The following is an 8,064-nucleotide window of genomic DNA, read 5'->3' as shown; positions in this document are numbered from 1 at the left end:
TATCAAATAATTCATAACTGAGTCAATTTTTAACGTATACAATAAATTTTTTACCAAACATCCTACCTTATTTTCACCTAGGTTACTTTACCTTGGCAAGTCACGTGTAGTTTATAATATTTTTATAGTGTTAACTAGTTGTAGTTTTTTTCTAATTAATATTTTAATTATATATTTTAAATGTATATAAGTTACTAGCAGTAACCCGCAGTTTCGCACACAGTTTCATAGGTGTTGACCTTGTATGAACACTTCTGGTTCTATTCAATTATATTTTATATTTTTTGACAGAAATGTAGAATTTTTCTTCTTTCCACGACCATGAACATATATTAAAAAGTGTATATTTATGGTCATATTAATTTACTCTGATCTTTTTAAATTTTGTTCCATAGCTGATTTTGCCTCATTCCCGAGCCAGAATATATATATATATATATATATATATATATATATAAACACAGCCCTGAGAAGCCTACTTCTGTCAAAAGACTAGTAATTTAGGTTAATAATATTACACAACTTTAGAGACCAATATTAGATTTTCTCTGCTTTAAAAACCAGTGGGGTGTAGCATGAATGGAATTTCGAAATAAGAATAGGCCTGTATTCATTCCAGGAACCGTAAGAATGTCTGTGTAAAATTTCAGTACAATTGGTTCAAACAAAGCAAACAAACAAAGGTACTTTCGCATTTTTAATATTATTAGGATGACATGGATATTGTTAGTTCTGTGTATTATTGTTACTTTGACATTTTTAATTTTTCGTTCTAAATAAATGCTTGGCAATAACATTTTTGAATTTCAACACTATCTCAAAGACTTGTTTTTACTTAATATTTAATATTAATACTACAATAGGATAAATACAATTTCAGAACCATTCTTCAACAGCTTTTATGTTTAAGAGTATAAAATATTGAATTTCTAAATCAAAATTTGAATAAATCCATTCTGGCTCGCAGCATAATAAAACTAAATATAATTATTTTCGTTAAACAGGCATTTTATTTTCTTTTATGAAAGAAATGTGTTCAATTTCTACTCTTCATTTTATTTTAAAACTGGATTGTTGTGTCACAGTTTGTTAATTTTTCTGTCAATAAAATTTAAAATTTAGACCTAATAATGGTCTACAGTTACTAACATTAATTTTACTCTACTTCTCTACTTTATGTTACTACTGTTTTAGAGTTCATAGCTTAGGGAACAAATAATTAAGTTTAAAATTAATTTTCTTTAACTGCATCAGCATAAATAATGTTTTTATGGGCAGTTTGTGGTGTTGTCCGTATTGTGTTTATTAAAATATTACTAATAGTATAATTTGGGCCAATTTGTAGAACATTTATTTTTCTTCACATTGAAATAGTAAATCAAACTACTGTAACTTTGGAAAATACTAAATAGAATAGACTGATAAGAATCCATTGTTAAATTTTGAACACTCTTCATTAAATTTACATCAACTGATTATGATTGTAGTAATTGTAGTAAGGTAATAAATACCTAACTATATTACTTACCAGTAGAATTAAACATTTTAGTTTTGGTTTATTGCATGTTTTATTATTTTTTATGCTCATAAACATTTAGAAAAATATTATATAATTATTAAAAAGCAAAATGTTTTAATCAAATTAAAAAAAAAGAAAAACAATAAGTTTTAAAAATAATGTTACTTACATTTTTATAAAGTAGAATTTGAGATTAGGGTCTAACATTGCTTTTACAACTTAATGTTTTGAAACATAACACAATAATATTTAACAATATCTGTGAATAAAATAATTATATTAAGACATCTAAGATTATTTTGAAAACATATATTTACAAAATAAATATTAATATTAAATAAATTTTATAAAAATGAGTTGACACTATCCAAAATAGTTGTCGTGGTTGCAAAAAGATTGTGTCAGGTGTGGGGTTCGAACCCACGCTCCCAATTGGGAACCAGAGCTTAAATCTGGCGCCTTAGACCACTCGGCCAACCTGACTTGTATGTCGCCTCACGAAATAATCATACTTCAAACAGACATACTAGATAATAGTAAGCTTGGGAGGCCCTTTTCAGTTATCTGGAAATGTTAACGTTGCCTACTCGAAATAAATTATCGTAAATATCAATTATAGTGATATGTTGTAACGTTGAATAGATAATCATTGAGAAACAGCTAAGGTGTAGTTCGTATTTAGTAGGATCTATTATATAACATTACAGTAATTCCATCATTATAGTTATTTTACAAAGTTACTTAACTAGACTAACTAATATGGCATGCTTGGGTCATTTTAGGAAATGAATAGGCCTAGTTATTTTATTTAGTTATACTTGCCTTTCATACTACACTGACTTCCTTGGATGTTGAAAATTTAAACACACCTTGCTCTACTTATTTGAGTGTATCAACCAAGCCATGATATTCATTTCCATCAATCAATGGTACTTGAGTGGCAGAAAGTTTGTGTTCAGTTCCCTGACTCGTATACGTATAGCGCTGCCATACTAAATGGACCATATTTAAAATTTCAATTCGTTTCAATCTTAATATAATGAAAATTTATAATATTGAGTATTTTTTTATTGTCAGACTGTACTCTATACAACATGTTGAAAAATGTTCTGTAATATATTCCCTACATCAATTACACTTTATACACTACGAGAATAAAATAGTCCTTCTGGTTCAGTTGGAAGAAATACCTAGTTAGATTTTAGATAACAACTGGAATGTTGGAATCTATAGAATTTTATTATTTAATTGGAATTTTTATTTGTAACACCTTTCGAGTTAAAACAAAAATAGGTTATAACAAAAGTGTAGGAAATGTTATATGCACTCTAAAACACTGCAGAAATTGTTGTAGAAAATGTAAACTTGTTTGGTGGAGTTGTTGTTTCTATAAGCCACAATATATAGTATATACTTTATATAAACTTTGGAACAGGGGGAAGAGGGTATTTTAAGGCTCTGAGGTCATATTTAGTGAAGTTATGCAGGAGTTTTTATTAAGTTCTACCATGAAAACAATTGCAATAGGCTGAATTTGTTAACAAAATTAAAATTTTATATATAACAAAAATTATTAGAATTTTAAAATAAATTCAACTGGGAATTGTTTTATGAAGTGATTCTATTACCACTTAGTGAGCTAGTTACAGGTAGATTGAAGGTATCGCATCGATGTTAGCTTAATCCATAAAATGTATCTAAGTAGAAATGATAAAGGCTATAAATATCTTTCTGACTTGATAAACGGAATACACAAATTTCAGAACTTGAGATAATTGGTATCAAACGATACTTTTGGGGGAATGATAGTTTAGAACTAATAGAATGCATTTCTAATTGAATATTCATTTTGCTTTCATCATTGAATCATTTTCTTTGTTTGTTAATTAGCTAACTAAGCATTTTTATATTTTTATACCTAGTCTTAATATATTTTGTGCTCTTTTTTAAATACCAAAATCACCTACAAAAAACCACAAGAGAGTGCAGTTGAGGGAGGAGCCTATTTTGCCCGTGACCTTGGAGCGGTCAACGAGAACTGAGCGACGTTGCCAAACTTGTTCCCCGCTGTAACCACAAGCCGCGCGAGTCCAGCGTTCTTAAAATACTTAACCGTTACGCTCGAAAGAAATGTTAGAGCTGTCTTGAATTAATTAACTACGTATTACAAAATGTAATTTTATGGTCATTAAAAAAAAAAAAAAAAAAAAAAAAAACATCTCTGTAGCTTATTTCCATGTTGAGTTAAATGGATTGAAATAAATTATTGTATTATATTACTCATATACGAAGATCGTAGGATTAAAATCTTTAGCTGAAATATAAATTAAAAAGAAAACATAAAAATACCGCAAAAACGTTAATTTCCCGTATTTAACAGTTAGATAATGCCATTATCACTGATAGGCTATATAATAAGGCATTACATGTTTGCATAGTATAATCATGTTATGTAAAATGGATTTTCAATTTGGTAAGAAAGTTATCAAATACATCTGAAATATATGTTCTTTTCCATAAATATACTTATTCGGTACATAACGGTGGGAATTGTTGCCGCAACGGTTTTGTTACGCACTTCATTAATAAACTATACAATTAATTTAAATATAATATAGCAAACTGTCAACGCATTTTAAATATTGTTTTTCAATTATACTGATAAGTTTTAAATGATCAGTATCAGTGTTAGTTGTGTCAGCGCAGCGGTTTATCAGCCACAATGCGCCAGCCGTGCCGGGCGGCAGCGGCAGTTGTGTGGCAACGTCGCGTAGGCCAGTCCATTCTATTGGTCGCCGCCAACTGCACTCTCTGGTGGTTCCTTGTTATAATAAAGTCTTTACTTTGTCTAGTGAGACACTCTGTATTTAAGCACGACTTCATATCAAGATTCAGTTGATACATTATCAAGTGATCACAAATATTTAAGGAAAAGTTCTGAACATGAGATAACAAATTAATTTCTTGAGATTTGTGGTTACTATTAATTATGTTATAAAACAATATCTTTCCTTATAAAAACTTAAGTTTAAATCATTATAATAAAATGTAAAATCTTATAAAATTGTTTTACCATATCAAGATGAGTTTATTAAAAATTTTCTGCAATAAATATTCGAGAAATGTTGGGGCCTGCAGATTAAAATAATTTTATTTGACATGTTAACATGAGCCAAACAAAATTAACAAATGCACTGTAGCTAATAATGTAACATTAATTAATTATTTTGTTAAATTTTTTAATTAATTTTGGAAAAATGAGGGAAGAACATAATTATATGAATTAAATGCAGAGTAACTTAGTGACAGATTACTACAAACCCTTGTTCAACAGTTATAGAAAAGCCGCATGTCTGAGTGGATTTAGGCTACATTAAAATTTTCATTTAAAAATTCAAAGCTATTATAAATTTTGTAATTATAATACAATAATTCTCATTTCTCAATTCTCATTTTTTCTAAAATATTTCTAATTTCAATAAATAATTTCAAATTTTACATTATCTTTGTAAGAGTTGAAGAAGATGATGCAATTTTGAAAATAAAAATTGGTGATAGGTAATATGTGGATGAAAAAGTTAAAAAGAAAAGAATTTATTATTCGTGTTCATATGATTAAATAAAAAAATATCAGTAGTAACATTTAATTGATTTACTAATTTATTGAAATCAAATCCCAAGATATTTTATTGGTAGTGTATTGAATAAAAAAACTAGTATACAACTGAATAATTCTACATTAGAAACATTTATTGAAACAAAATGTACAGTAATACTTATTATTAAATATTTATTATTATTTGTACTATTTTATTATTATTAAGAACAAAAATAGTTGTAAATGGTCTGAGAATTCTCTATAAGGTTTTACTATAATATAGTACTTAATAGCTGATATATTTTAAGTGTATATATGATGAGCATACAAAATGTCAAGAAGTACACAATAATAAAGAGTAACGATTGACAACTATAATGATTTCTAACAAAAGTATTCTATGCCTAGTATGAGAATACCCTGTCTACATCAGCCTCAATGTGAGATGGTATCAAACAGATGCTAATCTAAAGGTTAGCATTATTCAAGAGGGCTCTAACTAAAGTTAAGACTAATTTGACTGCTAAATGTATTGTGTAATGCTAACTATTGTTATTCACCTTTACTTATATAAAAGTTTAGCGTGAATGTGAAAGGCCGTCTTATCTCAGTTGATTGAATGAGGCTTAAATACAGTGCTTATTCATGATTATTGTAAATACTAACTTAAACTTTTTTAACTTGATTTACACATCTTTAGTACCTAAATATCTATTTTTCGATAGTAAATATCTTTTTTATCATAAAAGAGGACAGCCCACAAGGAGTGAGGGGCAAATTTGAAATAAAAAATTGTTTAAAGGTTAATAGCTTTGTTGAAATTCCTGAGTATTTACATACTCTGAAACGATAGATATAGGTGAGGCACTATATGTTAAGGAGAGTATTGTTGTACTCTAAGTATTGGTGTGGACCCTGGTATTGAAGCTCTTTGTATTATAGACAAAGTTGAGGGAGTGAGGTTTGGCCTATGAGTTGCTTAGAGGCCGCAATACGAGAGGTACTCTTTTACATTTTGTCTGTGTAGATCTGACAATGAAAGTGAACACTTTAATGTGTTTATGGAACTTAAAAATGATTTACTGTCAAAGACTTACAATGAAGCTAGACTGATTCTCACCAGTCAGCTAATGTCGACGCACCGAGTATTTTGGACCATAGAGGAACATAGATGACGGATCCAGGCTGATTTATTGTAGTGCAAGTTTCTTAAATGCTCCATTGCCTACAAAGTCCTGCATGAGCAAGATATTCTCTCGGGTTCACGGAGGTCTCTCAACTTAGTAGTACCCACTCACCATAGTAATTTGCTTTTTTTTTACTTAAGTCGTACATGAAGTTGGGAGGATGACCTTCTCAAGCTTTGATCCCAAACTGTACAACGACCTCCTCTGTAGCCTCAAAGAATGCAGTAGCACATTAAAATTCAAACTTTAAGAATTTTTCATATCTCATAGTTAAACTATTAGTTCACACGATTTATATTGTTTTTACTATCCTCATTTTAAATGAACAACTCGATTTTAATTACTCTATTTATAATTTAGGCAACATTTTATTATATTTTATTTATTGTTAGTTTAAGGACATTTTTTATTTGAATTGTCCTATAAAACAGTAACAATGTACTAAGAGAACGTAGTAAATAATGGCATCTTTCTATATTAGACAGTTGGTATCATTGGAGTCGCAACAAATGTTGGTATAGTTGTTATATTTTTTATTATACTATAGAAATTTTGGAATTACTACAAAATTAAAATATTAGTAATAAAATACGGGTGCCTGTAGTGAAATTGCAACTAATATGTCGAATTTTGCTCTTTTTAAGGGCGATTTTACTGAGACCCAACCTCTATTTAATTTGTGTGGGAAAGAAAATCACAGACAGGAATTGTTCGGTGCAGTTATTTTGGACGAGAAAATACCTCTCAACTGTAGATTTATTGGGAGTTTTCTCGCGCGAGAACACGTCCACTTGGCAAGAGTTAGTAGCGGTCACCACTGTCTCTCACAGCTAACTGAGAACCCTCAATGTATCAACTCCGTTAACCGTTAGGTAAACTACTTCGTCAGTTATATTGTCGGCAAAGTTACTGGTGCTATGTCATGTGATACGAATTACAGTGGGTTACAAACAGGTTTCAGATTATTTATGATGTTTGTATATTTTATCTCAACTCGTAATGTTTCCATGATGTATAATAATAGTCTGGGAGCTATCTCTATACTATATATCTAAAATAATAGAATTATTTCCTACGAAAGAAATAGATCGTTAGTCTCGCTAGATTTTGTTGAGGTCGAAATGGGATGATATGAATTAAAAAGATAAAACGTTAAATTTTTCTTAGATTATATTTTTTTACCTTGACACATTTAAAAACAACTGCAAGGAACGTAAATAAATATCAAATAAGAGCCAGGTGACCACGTACAAACCCTAAAAGTTGCGACTTTGAGTCTTTCTTTCTAGTTAAGGGCCTGCTGTTATGAAGCATTCTTGAGTTTTACCCCATGAGAACAATATTAAACTCAAAGCAATTTAGGCCATTATTTCGTAAAATTATGAGAGATATCGTAATTGAAAGATAAAATAATTACGCATTCATTAGCTTTTTGCGTTTTCTTTGTAAAGTATTATGTTTTGAATACGCTATTTAAATATGAGATTTTTGTATTGAATAACCAGTAAAAATACAAAAAAAAAAACTAAAAAGCTTTTGAATATCTATTAATTATACTTTAAAAATAACACTCGTTTTACAATTCGACGACGAAAAATATGACCGTAAAAATCCTATAAATATGTAAATTATTATATTGTTCTTATAAGAGTAAAATAAAGATGTCCGCTAGTACATAGAGATTGTCCGATAGTACCTAGGTCATCGCCTGGACGGACACCTTTAACATGAGAGCTAAACAAAGTTTGTTGCTATTCATT

The 8,064-nt window shown here is 29.2% G+C and overlaps 1 non-coding gene across 1 annotated transcript; it reads right to left on the bottom strand.

Moving 5' to 3' along the window:
* Window positions 1-1,918: 1,918 nt before the first annotated feature.
* Window positions 1,919-2,002, bottom strand: Trnal-uaa. The gene has a single exon. It is a non-coding gene; the product is annotated as a tRNA-Leu (tRNA).
* Window positions 2,003-8,064: the final 6,062 nt, after the last annotated feature.

Source organism: Homalodisca vitripennis, chromosome 5, assembly GCF_021130785.1.
Source record: "Homalodisca vitripennis isolate AUS2020 chromosome 5, UT_GWSS_2.1, whole genome shotgun sequence".
Lineage (NCBI taxonomy): Eukaryota > Metazoa > Arthropoda > Insecta > Hemiptera > Cicadellidae > Homalodisca > Homalodisca vitripennis.
This window is presented reverse-complemented; position numbering and strand designations above follow the sequence as displayed.